This window comes from Pseudophryne corroboree, chromosome 6 (assembly GCF_028390025.1).
Source record: "Pseudophryne corroboree isolate aPseCor3 chromosome 6, aPseCor3.hap2, whole genome shotgun sequence".
Lineage (NCBI taxonomy): Eukaryota > Metazoa > Chordata > Amphibia > Anura > Myobatrachidae > Pseudophryne > Pseudophryne corroboree.
This window is the reverse complement of record NC_086449.1, coordinates 231,478,073-231,502,317: the sequence shown is the minus strand read 5'-3', so window position 1 is coordinate 231,502,317 and position 24,245 is coordinate 231,478,073. Positions and strand designations below refer to the sequence as shown.

The window sequence follows — 24,245 nt, the reverse complement described above, 5'->3', positions numbered from 1 at the left end:
AAAAAAGAGGCGCAATGAGGTAGCTGTGTGAGTAAGATAAGCGACCCTAGTGGCCGACACAAACACCGGGCCCATCTAGGAGTGGCACTGCAGTGTCACGCAGGATGTCCCTTCCAAAAAACCCTCCCCAAACAGCACATGACGCAAAGAAAAAAAGAGGCGCAATGAGGTAGCTGTGTGAGTAAGATAAGCGACCCTAGTGGCCGACACAAACACCGGGCCCATCTAGGAGTGGCACTGCAGTGTCACGCAGGATGTCCCTTCCAAAAAACCCTCCCCAAACAGCACATGACGCAAAGAAAAAAAGAGGCGCAATGAGGTAGCTGTGTGAGTAAGATAAGCGACCCTAGTGGCCGACACAAACACCGGGCCCATCTAGGAGTGGCACTGCAGTGTCACGCAGGATGTCCCTTCCAAAAAACCCTCCCCAAACAGCACATGACGCAAAGAAAAAAAGAGGCGCAATGAGGTAGCTGTGTGAGTAAGATAAGCGACCCTAGTGGCCGACACAAACACCGGGCCCATCTAGGAGTGGCACTGCAGTGTCACGCAGGATGTCCCTTCCAAAAAACCCTCCCCAAACAGCACATGACGCAAAGAAAAAAAGAGGCGCAATGAGGTAGCTGTGTGAGTAAGATAAGCGACCCTAGTGGCCGACACAAACACCGGGCCCATCTAGGAGTGGCACTGCAGTGTCATGCAGGATGTCCCTTCCAAAAAACCCTCCCCAAACAGCACATGATGCAAAGAAAAAAAGAGGCGCAATGAGGTAGCTGTGTGAGTAAGATAAGCGACCCTAGTGGCCGACACAAACACGGGGCCAATTAAGGAGTGGCACTGCAGTGTCACGCAGGATGTCCCTTCCAAAAAACCCTCCCCAAACAGCACATGACGCAAAGAAAAAAAGAGGCGCAATGAGGTAGCTGTGTGAGTAAGATAAGCGACCCTAGTGGCCGACACAAACACCGGGCCCATCTAGGAGTGGCACTGCAGTGTCACGCAGGATGGCCCTTCCAAAAAACCCTCCCCAAACAGCACATGACGCAAAGAAAAAAAGAGGCGCAATGAGGTAGCTGTGTGAGTAAGATAAGCGACCCTAGTGGCCGACACAAACACCGGGCCCATCTAGGAGTGGCACTGCAGTGTCACGCAGGATGTCCCTTCCAAAAAACCCTCCCCAAACAGCACATGACGCAAAGAAAAAAAGAGGCGCAATGAGGTAGCTGTGTGAGTAAGATAAGCGACCCTAGTGGCCAACACAAACACCGGGCCCATCTAGGAGTGGCACTGCAGTGTCACGCAGGATGGCCCTTCCAAAAAATACTCCCCAAACAGCACATGACGCAAAGAAAAATTAAAGAAAAAAGAGGTGCAAGATGGAATTGTCCTTGGGCCCTCCCACCCACCCTTATGTTGTATAAACAGGACATGCACACTTTAACCAACCCATCATTTCAGTGACAGGGTCTGCCACACGACTGTGACTGAAATGACGGGTTGGTTTGGACCCCCACCTAAAAAGAAGCAATTAATCTCTCCTTGCACAAACTGGCTCTACAGAGGCAAGATGTCCACCTCATCATCATCCTCCGATATATCACCGTGTACATCCCCCTCCTCACAGATTATCAATTCGTCCCCACTGGAATCCACCATCTCAGCTCCCTGTGTACTTTGTGGAGGCAATTGCTGCTGGTCAATGTCTCCACGGAGGAATTGATTATAATTCATTTTAATGAACATCATCTTCTCCACAGTTTCTGGATGTAACCTCGTACGCCGATTGCTGACAAGGTGAGCGGCGGCACTAAACACTCTTTCGGAGTACACACTTGTGGGAGGGCAACTTAGGTAGAATAAAGCCAGTTTGTGCAAGGGCCTCCAAATTGCCTCTTTTTCCTGCCAGTATAAGTACGGACTGTGTGACATGCCTACTTGGATGCGGTCACTCATATAATCCTCCACCATTCTTTCAATGGTGAGAGAATCATATGCAGTGACAGTAGACGACATGTCCGTAATCGTTGTCAGGTCCTTCAGTCCGGACCAGATGTCAGCATCAGCAGTCGCTCCAGACTGCCCTGCATCACCGCCAGCGGGTGGGCTCGGAATTCTGAGCCTTTTCCTCGCACCCCCAGTTGCGGGAGAATGTGAAGGAGGAGATGTTGACAGGTCGCGTTCCGCTTGACTTGACAATTTTCTCACCAGCAGGTCTTTGAACCCCAGCAGACTTGTGTCTGCCGGAAAGAGAGATCAAAGGTAGGCTTTAAATCTAGGATCGAGCATGGTGGCCAAAATGTAGTGCTCTGATTTCAACAGATTGACCACCCGTGAATCCTTGTAAAAGAATTAAGGGCTCCATCCACAAGTCCCACATGCCTAGCGGAATCGCTCTGTGTTAGCTCCTCCTTCAATGTCTCCAGCTTCTTCTGCAAAAGCCTGATGAGGGGAATGACCTGACTCAGGCTGGCAGTGTCTGAACTGACTTCACGTGTGGCAAGTTCAAAGGGCATCAGAACCTTGCACAATGTTGAAATCATTCTCCACTGCGCTTGAGACAGGTGCATTCCACCTCCTATATCGTGCTGAATTGTATAGGCTTGAATGGCCTTTTGCTGCTCCTCCAACCTCTGAAGCATATAGAGGGTTGAATTCCACCTCGTTACCACTTCTTGCTTCAGATGATGGCAGGGCAGGTTCAGTTGTTTTTGGTGGTGCTCCAGTCTTCTGTATGTGGTGCCTGTACGCCGAAAGTGTCCCGCAATTCTTCTGGCCACCGACAGCATCTCTTGCACACCCCTGTCGTTTTTTTAAAAATTCTGCACCACCAAATTCAAGGTATGTGCAAAACATGGGACGTGCTGGAATTTGCCCATATTTAATGCACACACAATATTGCTGGCGTTGTCCGATGCCACAAATCCACAGGAGAGTCCAATTGGGGTAAGCCATTCCGCGATGATCTTCCTCAGTTGCCGTAAGAGGTTTTCAGCTGTGTGCGTATTCTGGAAAGCGGTGATACAAAGCGTAGCCTGCCTAGGAAAGAGTTGGCGTTTGCGAGATGCTGCTACTGGTGCCGCCGCTGCTGTTCTTGCGGCGGGAGTCCATACATCTACCCAGTGGGCTGTCACAGTCATATAGTCCTGACCCTGCCCTGCTCCACTTGTCCACATGTCCGTGGTTAAGTGGACATTGGGTACAACTGCATTTTTTAGGACACTGGTGAGTCTTTTTCTGACGTCCGTGTACATTCTCGGTATCGCCTGCCTAGAGAAGTGGAACCTAGATGGTATTTGGTAACGGGGGCACACTACCTCAAGAAATTGTCTAGTTCCCTGTGAACTAACGGCGGATACCGGACGCACGTCTAACACCAACATAGTTGTCAAGGCCTCAGTTATCCGCTTTGCAGCAGGATGACTGCTGTGATATTTCATCTTCCTCGCAAAGGACTGTTGGACAGTCAATTGCTTACTGGAAGTAGTACAAGTGGGCTTACGACTTCCCCTCTGGGATGACGATCGACTCCCAGCAGCAACAACAGCAGCACCAGCAGCAGTAGGCATTACACTCAAGGATGCATCGGAGGAATCCCAGGCAGGAGAGGACTCGTCAGAATTGCCAGTGACATGGCCTGCAGGACTATTGGCATTCCTGGGTAAGGAGGAAATTGACACTGAGGGAGTTGGTGGGGTGGTTTGCGTGAGCTTGGTTACAAGAGGAAGGGATTTACTGGTCAGTGGACTGCTTCCGCTGTCACCCAAAGTTTTTGAACTTGTCACTGACTTATTATGAATGCGCTGCAGGTGACGTATAAGGGAGGATGTTCCGAGGTGGTTAACGTCCTTACCCCTACTTATTACAGCTTGACAAAGGCAACACACGGCTTGACACCTGTTGTCCGCATTTCTGTTGAAATACTTCCACACCGAAGAGCTGATTTTTTTGGTATTTTCACCAGGCATGTCAATGGCCATATTCCTCCCACGGTCAACAGGTGTCTCCCCGGGTGCCTGACTTAAACAAACCACCTCACCATCAGAATCCTCCTGGTCAATTTCCTCCCCAGCGCCAGCCACACCCATATCCTCCTCATCCTGGTGTACTTCAACACTGACATCTTCAATCTGACTATCAGGAACTGGACTGCGGGTGCTCCTTCCAGCACTTGCAGGGGGCGTGCAAATGGTGGAAGGCGCATGCTCTTCACGTCCAGTGTTGGGAAGGTCAGGCATCGCAACCGACACAATTGGACTCTCCTTGTGGATTTGGGATTTCGAAGAACGCACAGTTCTTTGCGGTGCTTTTGCCAGCTTGAGTCTTTTCATTTTTCTAGCGAGAGGCTGAGTGCTTCCATCCTCATGTGAAGCTGAACCACTAGCCATGAACATAGGCCAGGGCCTCAGCCGTTCCTTGCCACTCCGTGTGGTAAATGGCATATTGGCAAGTTTACGCTTCTCCTCCGACAATTTTATTTTAGGTTTTGGAGTCCTTTTTTTACTGATATTTGGTGTTTTGGATTTTACATGCTCTGTACTATGACATTGGGCATCGGCCTTGGCAGACGACGTTGCTGGCATTTCATCGTCTCGGCCATGACTAGTGGCAGCAGCTTCAGCACGAGGTGGAAGTGGATCTTGATCTTTCCCTAATTTTGTTCCCTAATAAATATTGTTCTCCATATTTTAATAGGCACAACTAAAAGGCACCTCAGGTAAACAATGGAGATGGATGGATACTAGTATACTTATGGATGGACTGCCGAGTGCCGACACAGAGGTAGCTACAGCCGTGGACTACCGTACTGTGTCTGCTGCTAATATAGACTGGATGATAATGAGATGAAATCAATATATATGTATATATAATATCACTAGTACTGCAGCCGGACAGGTATATATTATATATTTATTATGTAATGACTGATGACGGACCTGCTGGACACTGTCAGCTCAGCAGCACCGCAGACTGCTACAGTAAGCTACTATAGTAGTATGTATAAAGAAGAAAGAAAAAAAAAACAACCACGGGTAGGTGGTATACAATTATGGATGGACTGCCGAGTGCCGACACAGAGGTAGCTACAGCCGTGGACTACCGTACTGTGTCTGCTGCTAATATAGACTGGATGATAATGAGATGAAATCAATATATATGTATATATAATATCACTAGTACTGCAGCCGGACAGGTATATATTATATATTTATTATGTAATGACTGATGACGGACCTGCTGGACACTGTCAGCTCAGCAGCACCGCAGACTGCTACAGTAAGCTACTATAGTAGTATGTATAAAGAAGAAAGAAAAAAAAAAACAACCACGGGTAGGTGGTATACAATTATGGATGGACTGCCGAGTGCCGACACAGAGGTAGCTACAGCCGTGGACTAACGTACTGTGTCTGCTGATAATATAGACTGGATGATAATGAGATGAAATCAATATATATGTATATATAATATCACTAGTACTGCAGCCGGACAGGTATATATTATATATTTATTATGTAATGACTGATGACGGACCTGCTGGACACTGTCAGCTCAGCAGCACCGCAGACTGCTACAGTAAGCTACTAAAGTAGTATGTATAAAGAAGAAAGAAAAAAAAAACAACCACGGGTAGGTGGTATACAATTATGGATGGACTGCCGAGTGCCGACACAGAGGTAGCTACAGCCGTGGACTAACGTACTGTGTCTGCTGATAATATAGACTGGATGATAATGAGATGAAATCAATATATATGTATATATAATATCACTAGTACTGCAGCCGGACAGGTATATATTATATATTTATTATGTAATGACTGATGACGGACCTGCTGGACACTGTCAGCTCAGCAGCACCGCAGACTGCTACAGTAAGCTACTATAGTAGTATGTATAAAGAAGAAAGAAAAAAAAAACAACCACGGGTAGGTGGTATACAATTATGGATGGACGAGCGACTGCCGACACAGAGGTAGCTACAGCCGTGGACTAACGTACTGTGTCTGCTGATAATATAGACTGGATGATAATGAGATGAAATCAATATATATGTATATATAATATCACTAGTACTGCAGCCGGACAGGTATATATTATGTATTTATTATGTAATGACTGATGACGGACCTGCTGGACACTGTCAGCTCAGCAGCACCGCAGACTGCTACAGTAAGCTACTATAGTAGTATGTATAAAGAAGAAAGAAAAAAAAAAAAAACACGGGTAGGTGCTAGGTGGTATACAATATTATATATATATTATATACAATTATATATATATATAATATATATTAAACTCATAAACTGGTGGTGATTATTAAACTGGTGGTCAGGTCACTGGTCACACTATCAGCAACTTGCAAGTAGTACTCCTGAGTCCTAAGCAGACAATCACAATATATATTATTATACTGGTGGTCAGTGTGGTCACAAACAATGGCAGTGTGGCTGGCACTCTGGCAGCAAAAGTGTGCACTGTACGTTATATGTACTCCTGAGTCCTGAGTCCTGCTCTCAGACTCTAACTGCTCCCCACTGTCAGTGTCTCCCCCACAAGTCAGATAATACAGTCACACTATCTCTCTCTATCACTTCAGCAAGTACTAGTAGTAGTAGTACTCCTCCTAATGCTCCCCAAATTACTACTGTGTCTCTCTCTGTCTCACTCTCTTCTCGAATCTCTATAAACGGAGAGGACGCCAGCCACGTCCTCTCCCTATGAATCTCAATGCACGTGTGAAAAATGGCGGCGACGCGCGGCTCCTTATATAGAATCCGAGTCTCGCGATAGAATCCGAGCCTCGCGAGAATCCGACAGCGTGATGATGACGTTCGGGCGCGCTCGGGTTAACCGAGCAAGGCGGGAAGATCCGAGTCGCTCGGACCCGTGTAAAAAAACATGAAGTTCGGGCGGGTTCGGATTCCGAGGAACCGAACCCGCTCATCTCTAGTGCCAATATGTACATATAAAAATTACACAAACCTCTCTTTCACTTAAACACACACACACGCCTCTCTCTCTCTCACACACACACACACACACAAATGCCCCTGTCACTTAAAAACACAAATGCCTCTTTCACTTAAAAACGCAAACACCTCTTTCACTTAAAAACACCGGGTTCATGTGTGCATTATTCTCGCCTTTTGCTATCTCTGCCTTGAGAAAGGCAGCGTTTAAAGCTCTGCACTGCGCCCCGAGGTCGCTACCGAGTTCCCAAGATCACACAGTAAGAACGCAATAGCAAGGTACAACGGTACCTTTATTTTCATACACACTAATTATACAGGAAAATCCGTAACACACTTTGTACAATATATACAGGTAGCATTAATAATGATTACGATTAAGAAGATACAGAGAAAGAACCACACAAAGCAACAACTCCTGCCCCTACACAGTCACTAGCCACCTCAGGGAATACTTGCGTTTGGCGACTCCTTGCGGATACTGGTTTGCTGATCCCGGCCGCATGGCCTGGTGGTACTCTACCATGCAGAGGTAGGGTGTGCTGACCAGTCACCCGGCTCCAGCCGGCACACCAGTCACACACCTGGGACAGCTCCCGATGGAGCTAACGCTTAACTGTGTAGACTGGACCCTCTCCACAAAGCCAGGTGTTCACACAAACAGGCTGACAGGATTTCTCGACTCCTGGCCACAGCCTGCGTTTCCTTAGTCAGAAAATGCCCCTCCAATCTCTCTGCAGCCCTTTTTGAAACCGCCTAAACTCCCATGCTGCTTTGCTCACCTGGTGATGCGGCAGGGTGCCCTGATTGGAGGGATTTTCAATCCTAATATATAACGTGTCCAGGGACACCAGGGGACCCCTGTGGCTTTGGAGTCACTAAGTCTACTGGAAGGCCATCCTACCGCTATGTCTGTCTTTGCCCTGTTTTGTTCTATAACTGTTGTTCTAATTGTAAAGCGCAACGGAATATGCTGCGCTATATAAGAAACTGCTAATAAATAATAATAAATAAATAAAAATGCCTCTTTCACTTAAACACACACAAATGCCTCTCACTTACACACGCACACATGCCTCTCACTTACAAATGCCTCTTTTACTCACACACACATGCCTCTTTCCCTTAATCACACACACATGCCTCTCACTTACACACACACACATGCCTCTCACTTACACACACATACATGCCTCTCTCACTTAATCACACATGCCTCTCTCTCTCTCTCACACACACACACACACGTATTTTTTGCTTAAAAACACACAAACTCCTCTTTCACTTAAAAACAAACACAAATACCTCTCACTTACACATGCACACGTGCCTCTCACTTACACATGCCTCTTTCACGTAAACACACACACGTCTCTCACTTACAAAAACAAATGCCTCTTTCATTTAAACACACACATGCCTCTCACTTACAAACACACACACACACACACACACACACACACACACACGCCTCTTTCACTTAAACACACACACACCTCTCACACACACATGCTTCTCACACACACACACACACACACATGCTTCTCACCTTTGCACATGCTTACACACACACATACATACCTCTCACTTACACAAACCTCCTTCACTTAAACACACACACACCTCACTTACACACACACAAACACACACACACACACCTCACTTTAAAAAAGGGCACACACAAAACACAGTGCTGCCGACATTTATTAAAGCCCCCCAGCACAGCCTACAGATGAAAACCCCATTGAGCTGATTTGGGATAAACTGTACATAAAGGTGGCAGCAAAGTAGCCTACAAGTGCAACTCATTTGTGAGAACTTCTGCAGTGTTGGTAAGAATTGCCCAAATAAAGTTTGTTTTCCATTGTAGAAAGAATGCCAAAACTGTGATCTGCAAGTATATTGCGTTACATCGATAAGTCAACAATATAGATTCAAATTTGTTAAACAAAATTATTGTATTGTTTCCTTTTTTTTATCACCAAATGCTTATTTGTTCTATGTATTAATTTCAGAGTATACTGAGACATTAATTGTGTAAATTCCAATAAAAATTGGAAAATTAGTGGTATTTTAAAACTATTGACCATTATGTTGTATGAGACCAGGAGGTAGATAATAATGTACACAAAAATGGCAAGTTGATCAAATCAGTTTATTAGTCTATTACAGGTGCTTGCAAGGTAGGGGCTAATCTAAACTAGAAAAAAGACACAGAAATCCCCCAGCACACTATGATGACCCAGTAAATGAGATTTGCATCTTATATGATAGTAAAAAATGCAGAGATTTTAGTTATACATTTGCAAAGATAAGATTAAGCCACCAGTCACTTCACTGCATCTCATATATGGTGGCCCTAACACTCCTTGATAATAGTACTCGACTTGGGTCATAACTTTGTGTATTATACACTCATATATTTTTTACATTGAGAGCTAACTCACCTGGGAAACCCCAAGATCATCCAAATGGATACAAGTAAGGAAGGCATACTTGTCTGCAAATTTGAAGAGGAATGTTCAACTTTATCTTTCCTTGGGTGAAAACCTTGAAATTAGCCTTAGAAAAGGTTGCATGGTGAATGCAGTTGTTGCCATCATGAAGAGCAATCTAGCCCATATCTGATGGAAGAAGCTGGACTGGGCCTTCTTCCAACCTCAAGGCCCTATGTTATAGGCTCCCTCAGTATGGAGCCTATACCTGTGAGAGATGTTCCCTGGACCATCATTTCCAGTACTACTGTTCCACATAACCATGGGCAGATTAGGAGAGGAGAGGGCAGAGATGAAGGCTCTGGCTTTGTATCAGAGTCCACTGCACATGTGCAGGTCTATGTGGGCATGGCACCTGCACCTCATTCCCGGGGACTTCTCTACTGCACATGCGCAAATCACCAGGAAAATTGCCACCACACAATTTTACTGGTGATTTCTGGCTGCCTCGGGGATCTGGAAGGGTAAGTATAATTGAATGGGTGCAGGTTGTGCTGTGAAGGCTCGTTTGCGCCACATACCTTGAACCCATTATAGATATGCCAATGCACAATACTGTCTGTCAGTAAAACCAATGATGGTGTCCTTTTGCTATACAGAAGAGTTTGCGTTTCATTCACAAAGGGATAGGAAAAGGGAATGTGAAAGGGGAGATGGAACTCTGCACAAGTCTAATAATTTTAGTTTGTTGACAGGAACCCCGAATAACATCAGTATGTTAATTGCATTTATTGCAATAAATCCTCGACGGTGCTACAAGAGACAAGATAGACAACTACAACAAACATGGGTTTGAGTTTCAGCCTACTCTTCCATAATGGATCAAATAAAGTAATTGTTGCAAAAACTGTCACCTTCACTGTGTCTTTTTGTCTGTATCCTGAAATGTCTAGAGAAAATATACCTTTCGTTGGTAACTTCCTGGGAAATGATTGCAACTTTAAAATAAATTTCAGAGGCTGCAAATGTTTTCTCATATAACTTGAGCTTTAAAAAGCAAACAAGAAAAAAAGCTATTTTTTTATCCAACACCTCACATCATCTCCCAGCAGGGAAGAGTGGAAGTGCTTTGTGTCTCCATTTACAACCCCCTGCCCCCTGCCCATTGGTGCCTGCTGAGTTGAAGACATTTTTGTTGTTCTTCAAGTATGTATATGAAAACAGTTTTCATTCTTTAGAATGTTTCCCAAGCAAAGCAGATCATATGAAACTGTGCCTTTGCAAGTTTAACCCAGATTGAACTTTTTATTAACATACCTTGGATGTGTTTCAGGCATCTCTCCTTTGTCTTTATGCTGTCTGTTTTTGTTATTCACTTTTTTTCATAGGAAAATTGTCTCTATTTTGACTTCTCTCACTAAGCAGAATTCAGAATTTCTTATACTGTACTATTGGGCCACTGTTGAAAATATTGGCGATTTGCATTTTTTTTTCAGGAGAGAAAGACGTGGGGTCCTCCCCAAAAACATAACCAGCACCGGGCTCTATGAGCCAGTCCTGGTGGAAAAGTACAGGGTGGAAAATTACTGAGGTGCACCTGTATTTTAACAACCAGCAATGGGCTCTTGGACGAGTTCTGGTTCCAAAAATACGTAGGGGTAAGGAGGTAATGCCACAGCCGGTGGACACGTTGATATTGTTCCCTGCTGCCATAGCATTACCCCCCAACTACTCAGCCCTGTTTGGGGATTCCTGGGGGAATGAGGACCCCCCCAATAAAGGGGTTTCACCCTCCAGTGCACCCAAGGCCAGGGCTGTATCCTGATGCTACGCACAGCACCTATAGTTTCAATGTTAAATAAATATTACAATAAACACAGGACCCACACACCGTATAAAGTACACTTTATTAAAGCATACATGCACACTCACATACATACTCACACTCACACATACTTACCTACATCCCGCATTGCCCTTCACATCCTCTTCTCCAGTAGTAATCCACATCACCTGTAAAAAAAAAAAAAAAAATACTCACCTTATTCCAGTGTAGATCGGTCCTCTTTGGACCATGTAGGTATTGAGGGGGTTAAAAAAAAAACAGAAAGTAAAATCCATTGGACTGAGGATCAGCATATGTTTTCACATGCTGCTTCTTTGCATGAATGATGAGTCACTGGGTGATTGCTGTCAGCAGGAGACCTAGTCAGCCAGTGAGCGCTGGGATCCGGAGGAGTTCTACGTGCAGATCCCATAGAGATGAATGGGTGCGAAAACACTATTCATTCTATGCTAGTAACCACTTATTTATGTGGTTAACCACAAGGTCAGTTGAGGTGAACCGCATGGCTGACCTTTTTATTTTACTCAATCACAGTATAATTTTACAATTTATAAACAATAAAGCTGGACATACACAATATAATGATATGGCAGATTATCTGTCTAATCGGGATGCGGTCAAGATCCCGACGCCGGAATCCCGTCCGGCACAATCCTGACATATTCTCCCTCCGTGGGTGTCCACGACACCCATAGAGGGAGAATAAATTAGTGTGCCCGCAGCGTGGTGAGCGCAGTGAGCCCACAAGGGGCTGCATTCTGCTCGCCACCCCTGTTGGGATTGTGTGGTCGGGATTCCAGCATCAGTATTTCGACCGCCGGGATCCCGTCCAGCAAGATTTAGTACTGATCCCGTCTAATCTGGTTGCTTGGAATGAATATCTGGTAATGTATTGGAGCACATGGCTTACCGGGGTCCAGGGGGGCCTACACCACACACCCTGCACCCATTATTTTTAATGCTTACCCTCCGGAGTCCCGCAACGCAGCAGCAGTGCTGCAGAAATTACTGGGAAAATTGTGTAGCACCATTTTACTCAGTGTTTTGTGCATGCACAGTAGGAAAATCACCAGGAAAATGGACGCGGCTATTGGATGAGAAAAGTTTTGATAGTGTGACCAATGGTGCATCTAAATAGGCACAGTAATGGAAATATACTGTCCTAAGAAGCTGCAAGCGGGGGTCACAGTAGTTAGAAAATAGGATGTAGCATTAGCATACAGATGCAAAAATGATTTCTTATTAATCCTTGAAATAGCAAATGGGAATTTTTAAACATGGGATTTGATTATTTTCATATTCTACCATGCCTTGTATTCCCATCCTCATGTGTCCCATGCCTTGTATTCCCATCCTCGTGTGTCCCATGCCTTGTATTCCCATCCTCATGTGTCCCATGCCTTGTATTCCCATCCTCATGTGTCCCATGCCTTGTATTCCCATCCTCGTGTGCCATGTCTTGTATTCCCATCCTCAGGTGTCCCATGTCTTGTATTCCCGTCCTCATGTGTCCCATGTCTTGTATTTCCATCCTAAGGTGTCCAATGTCTTGTATTCCCATCCTCAGGTGTCCCATGTCTTGTATTCCCGTCCTCATGTGTCCCATGTCTTGTATTCCCATCCTAAGGTGTCCAATGTCTTGTATTCCCATCCTCAGGTGTCTCATGCCTTGTATTTCCATCCTCATGTGTCTCATGCCTTGTATTTCCATCCTCTGGTGTCCCATGCCTTGTATTCCCATCCTCGTGTGCCATGTCTTGTATTCCCATCCTCAGGTGTCCCATGTCTTGTATTCCCGTCCTCATGTGTCCCATGTCTTGTATTCCCATCCTAAGGTGTCCAATGTCTTGTATTCCCATCCTCAGGTGTCCCATGTCTTGTATTCCCGTCCTCATGTGTCCCTTGTCTTGTATTCCCATCCTAAGGTGTCCATTGTCTTGTATTCCCATCCTCAGGTGTCTCATGCCTTGTATTTCCATCCTCATGTGTCTCATGCCTTGTATTTCCATCCTCAGGTGTCCCCTGTCTTGTATTCCCATCCTCGTGTGCCATGTCTTGTATTCCCGTCCTCATGTGTCCCTTGTCTTGTATTCCCATCCTAAGGTGTCCCATGTCTTGTATTCCCGTCCTCATGTGTCTCATGCCTTGTATTTCCATCCTCATGTGTCCCATGTCTTGTATTCCCGTCCTCATGTGTCCCCTGTCTTGTATTCCCATCCTAAGGTGTCCCAGGTCTTGTATTCCCATCCTCAGGTGTCTCATGCCTTGTATTTCCATCCTCATGTGTCCCATGTCTTGTATTCCCGTCCTCATGTGTCCCATGTCTTGTATTCCCATCCTAAGGTGTCCAATGTCTTGTATTCCCATCCTCAGGTGTCCCATGTCTTGTATTCCCGTCCTCATGTGTCCCCTGTCTTGTATTCCCATCCTCAGGTGTCTCATGCCTTGTATTTCCATCCTCATCTGTCCCATATCTTGTATTCCCGTCCTCATGTGTCCCATGTCTTGTATTCCCGTCCTCATGTGTCCCATGCCTTGTATTCCCATCCTCAGGTGTCTCATGCCTTGTATTTCCATCCTCATGTGTCTCCTGTCTTGTGTTCCCATCCTCAGGTGTCTCATGCCTTGTATTTCCATCCTCATCTGTCCCATGTCTTGTATTCCCGTCCTCATGTGTCCCATGTCTTGTATTCCCATCCTCAGGTGTCCCATGTCTTGTATTCCCATCCTCAGGTGTCCCATGTCTTGTATTCCCATCCTCAGGTGTCCCATGTCTTGTATTCCCGTCCTCATGTGTCCCATGTCTTGTATTCCCATCCTCAGGTGTCCCATGTCTTGTATTCCCATCCTCATCTGTCCCATGTCTTGTATTCCCGTCCTCATGTGTCCCATGTCTTGTATTCCCATCCTAAGGTGTCCAATGTCTTGTATTCCCATCCTCAGGTGTCTCATGCCTTGTATTTCCATCCTCATGTGTCTCATGCCTTGTATTTCCATCCTCTGGTGTCCCATGCCTTGTATTCCCATCCTCGTGTGCCATGTCTTGTATTCCCATCCTCAGGTGTCCCATGTCTTGTATTCCCGTCCTCATGTGTCCCATGTCTTGTATTCCCATCCTAAGGTGTCCAATGTCTTGTATTCCCATCCTCAGGTGTCCCATGTCTTGTATTCCCGTCCTCATGTGTCCCTTGTCTTGTATTCCCATCCTAAGGTGTCCATTGTCTTGTATTCCCATCCTCAGGTGTCTCATGCCTTGTATTTCCATCCTCATGTGTCTCATGCCTTGTATTTCCATCCTCAGGTGTCCCCTGTCTTGTATTCCCATCCTCGTGTGCCATGTCTTGTATTCCCGTCCTCATGTGTCCCTTGTCTTGTATTCCCATCCTAAGGTGTCCCATGTCTTGTATTCCCGTCCTCATGTGTCTCATGCCTTGTATTTCCATCCTCATGTGTCCCATGTCTTGTATTCCCGTCCTCATGTGTCCCCTGTCTTGTATTCCCATTCTAAGGTGTCCCATGTCTTGTATTGCCATCCTCAGGTGTCTCATGCCTTGTATTTCCATCCTCATGTGTCCCATGTCTTGTATTCCCGTCCTCATGTGTCCCATGTCTTGTATTCCCATCCTAAGGTGTCCAATGTCTTGTATTCCCATCCTCAGGTGTCACATGTCTTGTATTCCCGTCCTCATGTGTCCCCTGTCTTGTATTCCCATCCTCAGGTGTCTCATGCCTTGTATTTCCATCCTCATCTGTCCCATATCTTGTATTCCCGTCCTCATGTGTCCCATGTCTTGTATTCCCGTCCTCATGTGTCCCATGTCTTGTATTCCCATCCTCAGGTGTCTCATGCCTTGTATTTCCATCCTCATGTGTCTCCTGTCTTGTGTTCCCATCCTCAGGTGTCTCATGCCTTGTATTTCCATCCTCATCTGTCCCATGTCTTGTATTCCCGTCCTCATGTGTCCCATGTCTTGTATTCCCATCCTCAGGTGTCCCATGTCTTGTATTCCCATCCTTAGGTGTCCCATGTCTTGTATTCCCATCCTCAGGTGTCCCATGTCTTGTATTCCCGTCCTCATGTGTCCCATGTCTTGTATTCCCATCCTCAGGTGTCCCATGTCTTGTATTCCCATCCTCATCTGTCCCATGTCTTGTATTCCCGTCCTCATGTGTCTCATGCCTTGTATTCCCATCCTCAGGTGTCCCATGTCTTGTATTCCCATCCTCAGGTGTCTCATGCCTTGTATTCCCATCCTCAGGTGTCCCATGTCTTGTATTCCCATCCTCAGGTGTTTTATGTCTTGTATTCCAATCCTCATGTGTCCCATGTCATGTAGTCCTATCTTCATGTCCTCGTATCCCATGCCTTGTTTTCCATACTCCTGTGTCCCCTGTTCTCCTCTATCTTTTATATGTGTCTCTGTCTATATCGGGGTGGGGCATATTGGAGAATGGGGTTTGTTTGGCAGGTTGTTTGGGGTGTGCTAATTCATGCATAGGTTGCTATTAGTTACTTAACATTTGCACTTTACTACTTGTGTTAGTATGTAATTGAAGTTAATTTACTAACAGCTTAACGTTACAAAGGTGCAGTGATCCATGGCAACCAATCAGCAATTACCTTTTACCTATATAGTGCAAGTTAGACAATGAAGCAAATGTCTGTTTGTAGGGTTTAGTGCACATTTGCCCTGTTTGTGCAGTGCCAGGTAACAACCCACAATATGTTATTTCCTGTTTAGTTTTTTAAACACCTGTCCTGCCAGAGATTTCTTATTCTTGCTGTGAAAGGACATTTTCATCTATGTCACAGAAAATAACTTCTCTGCTTCGTGCTGATGACACGTAAGCAAAGGTGTCACAGTATCTTAATCAATGAACAAGTAACATATATTATAGATGACACATGTCTATTACACGTCTCTGCCCCTGAGCTATCTATCAGACTGCAGGAAAGGCACATGTAACATTTCCGTTCCGATCATTAGACCAAAAAGCGCAGCTGACTAGAATAAGCCAAATATGACTGATATTTTTGGTGCGTGCTGTCGTACTTCCTCACAACTTCCTCCATGCCTCAGTGCAGCTCAGTCACGAACAGCGGATAATCTGTCAGAGGCTATTATCTAACAAACACGATAAATACATGAGACATACAAGCTGACACTTTCAATTATTTTCCAGTGGCACTTTAGAAGCAGCATCTGAGTATATGTATTGTTATTGCATACCTAGTTTTCCTCCTCCTGTGTATTAGCTAAATACCACTCAGCAGCCTTCTCTCTGAAGTATTATTATCATAGCCATCAGAGAAATTAATTTGTGCAGGCAAGGTAATACAAAATGAGACGAGAGCTAAGAAATATATTTTACCTTAAAATAATCAGTTTGTGGGATATTTGAAAGTCATCATTCCTACACTTCTAAAGGGTTTCCTTGGTAACTTGGAAATAAAAAAAGTGTATGTTGCTCCTGATTTGTGTTAAAAAAAATAATTTGTATATAGGGCCTAATTTATATTCATATGCAAATGCAATTGTGATTTTCCTGGCTACGGAACCACTAATGTTATTAAGCCACCCTGAAATGAAAAGAGACACCCACTTGAGACATCACAAACTCATTCGCAATTACATACACTTTTGAACCCTATACGCAAAAACAAGGAACATCGGAGCTAAGTGTTGGTCTACTGCTATGCAGATTTGACACAGCAGTAGTGGCAAAGGTGCCATGTTTTTGTACGTACAAGCTCACAGCTGACAGATAAACGCCCCCAAAATGACCATGACGCCTGCATTTTCCCATAACTGTTAACACCTCCAAACATTCACTTCCTGTTAATCATTTTTCTATGAAATCCTCAATGCGAGTGGGAATGCAGCGGCACCTTCATGCATGGGAGACATGAAAGTCACTGTGTATAGGATTGCAATAGCAAGCTGTGACAACCCCCAAATTCCCGACATGCCTGCATTTAAGTGGCCACTCCCCTTTTACCCCCCCCCCCACAAACACTTCCTGGCTGTCACTCACTTTGTGTATAAGTTCTTATGGCAACTGCCGTGGCATGACCATCACGGCAAATTCGCAGGTCAACATATTAATTCACAGTAGCACAAATTTGCTCCACTACTTAAACAACAAAGTTGTGTATATCTTTGAAACATTGGGGGTCATTCCGAGTTGATCGCTCGCTAGCAGTTTTTAGCAGCCGTGCAAATGCTTTGCCGCCGCCCTCTGGGAGTGTATTTTAGCTTAGCAATAGTACAAACGAAAGGATCGCAGAGCAGCTACAAAAAAATATTGTGCAGTTTCTGAGTAGCTTCAGACCCACTCAGCGCTTGCGATCACTTCAGACCATTCAGTTCCGGATTTGACGTCACAGACACGCCCTGCGTTCGGCCAGCCACGCCTGCATTTTTCCTGGCATGCCTGCGTTTTTTCGAACACTCCCTGAAAATGGTCAGTTGACACCCAGTAACGCCCCCTTCATGTCAATCACTCTGTGGTCAGCAGTGCGACTGAAATGCTTCGCTAGACCTTGTGTAAAACTACATCAGCCGTTGTGAAAGTACATCGCACGTGCGCACTGCGCCACATACGCATGCGCAGAAGTGCCGTTTTTTCCCTTAATCGCAGCGCAGCAAACTTTTTCAGCTAGCGATCAACTCGGAATGACCCCCATTGTCCTTTATGCAAAATTGCTTGCAACTTGCTTTATGTCTGCTCCCCATGTGTATGCTTAGTTTTCTACTGGAACTTATCATCATTGCGGAGTTGTACCTACCTTATACATGGTACACCAAGAACCAGGCTTACGCCCAACTCTGCATAGCCCGCAGTTATATCGATCAGCCCTCACTGAACTTTGCATATGTGACCAGGGCCGGTTCTACACCTTGTGGCACCCAGTGCAAAAGTTTCCACTGGCACCCCCCCCCCTGCGGCAAAACAGTTTGTGCATGCAAAAAAAATACGGGCGTGGCCACAGTTATGCTCCCAGTAGCTGTGCCCCCAGATTTGCCCCAAGTAGTTGTGCCCCCCGGTTGATTTGCCCCAAGTAGTTGTACCCCCTGTTGATGTGCCCCCTGTTGCTTTGCCCCCAGTAGTTGTGCCCCCTGTTGCTTTGCCCCCAGTAGTTGTACCCCTCTTTCTTTGCCCCCAGTAGTTGTGCCCCCTTTCTTTGCCCCCATTGGTTGTGCCCCGTTTCTTTGCCCCCAGCAGTTGTGCCCCCTCTTTCTTTGCCCCCAGTAGTTGTGCCCCATTTCTTTGCCCCCAGCAGTTGTGCCCCCTCTTTCTTTGCCCCCAGTAGTTGTGCCCCATTTCTTTGCCCCCAGTAGTTGTGCACACACACACACACACACACAAACAAAACAAAAAAAAAAACAATCCTTACCACTGCCCTCTAGTGTCAGTGAAAAACAAAGGTTTTTGATCCTGCACAGACCTAGATTCAAAAATACAAGGTGAATTGTCTGAGAGCCAGAAATGGACAATAATATTATGAAATTCCTATCTGTCCGTATGGCGGTGCGCCCAGAGTCATAAAAGGCAAGCAAAAGTATATACACAGGGAGAAAAAGTATGACTCTTGTTTGGGCGCACTCTTATTAATTATCTTAAATGATGAACAGTAAGTGATGAGCCTACAGCTTTATAATGTCGTCTTTAAACTTGTACTCTTTTCCACACATAAGAACTCAAAACAAGATACATTCTACATGAGTAGCCATGATTATATAGCACGAGAAATATGTCTGAAAGAAAAGCATTTTTTATTCCAAAATAATATGTGAAATGTTCAGATCTTAATTATATCTGGATAATTGCATATTGGAAAGGTAGCTACATCTCAAGCTGCCTCCGTCTGCCAAAGATCTGTACAAACTTTGTTTGTATTAATGCGGCCGTAAATAGGATTGAATTAGTGAGTGGGAGAGCCCACACACTGTTTTACAATTCTAATAGTTTGCCACTATCATTGATAAGTAAATCGTAACACTTGGAGATTAAAGGAGTAGTAGGATTAAGTATAAGTAGTGATACTGCTGTTGGCGTTAATACCATAGGGAAATCTACCTACTTCACCGGGTATTCCCTAGCAGTCACCTGTCTAGGTACTGACCCAGCCCACCTCCGTTTAGCTTCCAAGATCGGACGAGATTGGGCGTGAACGTAGGGGTATGGTCGTAGAGAGAACTTACCCTACATCGCCAATGAGAGTGCACCGAAACGGAAGGATAAATTCCTTCTCGGGAGAGAAAATAAGATAGGACTGTAATATAATTGGGTGGGTAACGATAGATGGATAAATGTGAATCTGCTGTCCACGTTAGACTGGTGAGACGTGTACCTGAGGTGACACGTCCGCCAGAATCGTGGATGAGAGTTCACGGAAGGAAGAAAAGTAGGAACGTAGTGAAAAAGTTAAGAAGTATTATGAGGACAGTTGATTAGATGCTCTTGATCTCCTTTCGGTCACCTGTTATGTTTCAATATGGTGAGTCTTGGTGACGGTAAAAAGTATCATGCAGGTACCACAGAAAAGGAGGAAAAAACGATGAGTGTAGACATGATGACCATACATAGACCAACAAATTCATATAGTTGGTGCTAAATCCGCTAAATATGGGGTTGTGAATGTTTAACACATCCTATTAGGGAACCCGAAACCTGGTATGAAAAATAGAAAAAATTGAAAAAATTCTAAATAGTCACTTATGACAGTGGCAAAGTATATATTGGTATGATAACCTGTAAAAAAGTTCTTTTGAGATGGTCACTTATGACAGTGGCAAGGTATATTACTGTTAGTAATGGATATCACTGTTAGTAACGGTTATCGCTTGTATTTACACAAGATAATAAGTGAGACTGATGAATGGCCACCAATAAAACTATCCCCTTGGTGACAAGTCCTCAAAGGGACACAAAACACATAGATTATGCATTTGAATCTTTGGATTTAGCACCAACTATATGAATTTGTTGGTCTATGTATGGTCATCATGTCTACACTCATCGTTTTTTCCTCCTTTTCTGTGGTACCTGCATGATACTTTTTACCGTCACCAAGACTCACCATATTGAAACATAACAGGTGACCGAAAGGAGATCAAGAGCATCTAATCAACTGTCCTCATAATACTTCTTAACTTTTTCACTACGTTCCTACTTTTCTTCCTTCCGTGAACTCTCATCCACGATTCTGGCGGACGTGTCACCTCAGGTACACGTCTCACCAGTCTAACGTGGACAGCAGATTCACATTTATCCATCTATCGTTACCCACCCAATTATATTACAGTCCTATCTTATTTTCTCTCCCGAGAAGGAATTTATCCTTCCGTTTCGGTGCACTCTCATTGGCGATGTAGGGTAAGTTCTCTCTACGACCATACCCCTACGTTCACGCCCAATCTCGTCCGATCTTGGAAGCTAAACGGAGGTGGGCTGGGTCAGTACCTAGACAGGTGACTGCTAGGGAATACCCGGTGAAGTAGGTAGATTTCCCTATGGTATTAACGCCAACAGCAGTATCACTACTTATACTTAATCCTACTACTCCTTTAATCTCCAAGTGTTACGATTTACTTATCAATGATAGTGGCAAACTATTAGAATTGTAAAACAGTGTGTGGGCTCTCCCACTCACTAATTCAATCCTATTTAGGGCCGCATTAATACAAACAAAGTTTGTACAGATCTTTGGCAGACGGAGGCAGCTTGAGATGTAGCTACCTTTCCAATATGCAATTATCCAGATATAATTAAGATCTGAACATTTCACATATTATTTTGGAATAAAAAATGCTTTTCTTTCAGACATATTTCTCGTGCTATATAATCATGGCTACTCATGTAGAATGTATCTTGTTTTGAGTTCTTATGTGTAGAAAAGAGTACAAGTTTAAAGACGACATTATAAAGCTGTAGGCTCATCACTTACTGTTCATCATTTAAGATAATTAATAAGAGTGCGCCCAAACAAGAGTCATACTTTTTCTCCCTGTGTATATACTCTAGTGTCAGTCCCTGGAGCCGGCTGCAGCGGATGCCCACACAGCCCACGGCATCTGCTGCAGCCGTGGATTGGGGAGCGGGGTGCGGACAGGCGGCGGTGCCTGCGGGGTGACTGCGGCCGCGCCCCCCAGGCCGCAGCACCCCGGGCAAAGGCACTGCTTGCCCGCACCAAGATCCGCTCTTGTATGTGAGAACATCCCACAATCCAGCTATTCCTCCCCAGTCATAAGCATAGATGTGATTCAAAAGCGTATGACTCTGCTTCGTCCATGGCTGCAAGTAAATGTAAGCACAACATTATTTTTTTTAACAATTATTTGTTTTATGATGTGCATTATGGTAAATCAGCTTAAACGTGGATTAGTTGCTGTTGTTCTTGTTTATAAAGAGACAAAAAAAAAACCTCTCAGCAGACACATCAACAGCAGCAATTACACATACATGTAAATAAATAGCAAAATAGTAAGCGACCTTGATTTTGAACTAGAGACTTGATCGGGCTAGAATGTTTATGCTGAGCCTGAAAAACCTCTCTGATGATGCTATGCTAACTGAAGTGTCACAGGCAACAAATGCCGGGTCTGTACACAAACACACAATCAACTAGCCTAGGCATCAGAAGTTTCTGTGCTGCAATCAAACTCATGCAAGGCTGGGATAATGTCACATTTGAAGTCATTTCTATTTCAGTCATCTTTAATGTTCTTTTTCCTTTACAAGTCTCTGGACCCCAGCTGTGCAATCACAATTACACGATGAACAATTCCTGTTCCATACTAATTGCAGAGCCCGCTGTTATAACAGAAAATAATGGTTCCAAAGAGGGTTTTTAGTTTTTACATTAGAAAATAAAACTTAACAAGCTGAAGGGCAATATTTAGGGAGCTCAAGTCGTTGGTGGGTAATCTCATCGGCATCTGACACTGAAATCTTACTTACCCTCTGGTTTGTACATGATACACAAATGGAAATTTAAATCTGAAACAAAGTTACCAATTAGCAGTACAATGTTCACCCATGAGCAAAATACACTTTTTAATTTCATTATGATAATGTGTATCAGCTCAAACAAAGTTACTAGAACTGTCAGAAATTACTTGAACTTCTCTCCTAGCATCCAGAGTAGGGATGGACATTGGAAGCCCAGAATCAAATGATGGCTGGGCATCCGCCATCTAAACTTTCGATGCGATAGTAAACCATCACTTCAAAAGTATTCAATGAAAAAGCATTCATATGACTTGCATATGCACAAACAAAATCATGTTTGTGCATGCGCAAAAGCAACTCATGAGCACTCCCAATGTTAAACAACTGAATTCAGCTGTATTTTAACACCAGATAGCCATTGCATCCACACCATTTGATGGCGGCTACCATCGGAAAACTGCCATAGAATGGTGAAAACACTAACATCGGAAGTAAAACATCGATGGTTTCAAACCATCATATTCTGATGTCCATCCCTAATCCAGAGGCAAAATGGTCTCTTCTGTGGCACCACCCCTGGAGTTAAAATGTACATGCCCAACCACCCATTGAGGTTGGACTGCATGAGGCGGGCACACACAGGTATATTTACTAATGTTAGGTTTTATTTTCAATTTTAAGGTCAATTTAAATCAACTGACATTGAATAAAATCAACATTCTTTTCACTGTCCAAATCATTCAGGGATACGGTCATTAGGTCGACCACACTTAGGTCGACAGTCATTAGGTTGACCACTATTGGTCAACATGCATTAGGTCGATATGGTCACTAGCTCGACATGGTCACTAAGTTGACATGTACTAGGTCAACATGGAAAAAGGTCGACATGCGTTTTTTATTCATTTTTTTAACTTTTTCATACTTTACGGTCCATGTGGATTACTATTGGGTATAGTAACATTGCCTGAAGCGTGGCACTAAAACGACACCAAAAAAAGAAAAAAAAACTCATGTCGACCTTTTTCCATGTCAACATTGTTCACATCGACCTAATGATTATGTCGACATATTTCAGGTGTCGACCTAGTCACTGTCGACCAATAGTGGTCAACCTAATGACTGTCGACCTAATGCATGTCGACCCTATGACCCATACCCATCATTCATTTACTAACATACGATTTTTATTTATTTATTTTTATTATTATTTTTTAAATTGATCTTAACATCGAATTCAATGTGTGTCAATTTTGACTGGTGATTTCTTGTTCGGTTTTGGATGTCCGTTTCAAAATCGAATATAAAATCACCTATTAAATTGAATGAAAAAGAAAATAAATAAAGAAATAAAATCATATGACATAGAATACAAATCGGCAAATACTTCCTTGTGAATTTTAATTGGACAAAATATATCACATGCAAGAGCTGCTGTGGTTTCTCTAATTCTGGTTTGCGTACCTCTCCGATGGTTGGGCACCTGCATATGCACAGGATCAGTTCTATGCATGTGCAGAATGGATCCTGCATCATCGCACACAGTGCCCCCTAAGCCGCACCCTGTCACCGTTTGGAGACAAGGAATCCAAAGACAGAGGAGCAATGTGCATTGCATCCATCTCTAAATGAGGTCCATATTTCCTTTAGCCGCAGTGATCCACGTTTGGGCCCTTTTTAGAAGAGAGGTGCACAAATCCTCAAGTGTTTCTTGATTTCTTTTAAAATTGATAAAAACATCTAAAATCATGGCCCTCATTCCGAGTTGTTCGCTCGCTAGCCGCTTTTCGCAGCAGTGCACACGCTAAGCCGCCGCCCTCTGGGAGTGAATCTTAGCTTAGCAGAATTGCGAACGAAGTATTCGTAATATTGCGAAAAGATTTTTCTTTGCAGTTTCTGAGTAGCTCGAGACTTACTCTTCCAGTGCGATCAGTTCAGTGCTTGTCGTTCCTGGTTTGACGTCACAAACACACCCAGCGTTCGCCCAGACACTCCCCCATTTCTCCAGCCACTCCCGCGTTTTTCCCAGAAACGGCAGC

General features: G+C 44.3%; 1 protein-coding gene and 2 pseudogenes across 5 annotated transcripts in view; 2 read left to right on the top strand and 1 right to left on the bottom strand.

The window, feature by feature from the left end:
* The window catches only part of NTRK3 (neurotrophic receptor tyrosine kinase 3), a 787,704-nt gene that overhangs the window by 261,629 nt on the left and 501,830 nt on the right, over positions 1-24,245 (top strand). The gene's annotated exons all lie outside the window — the stretch shown is intronic.
* LOC134937667 (5S ribosomal RNA) lies at positions 19,330-19,448 on the bottom strand (annotated as a pseudogene).
* On the top strand, positions 20,641-20,759 carry LOC134937665 (5S ribosomal RNA; annotated as a pseudogene).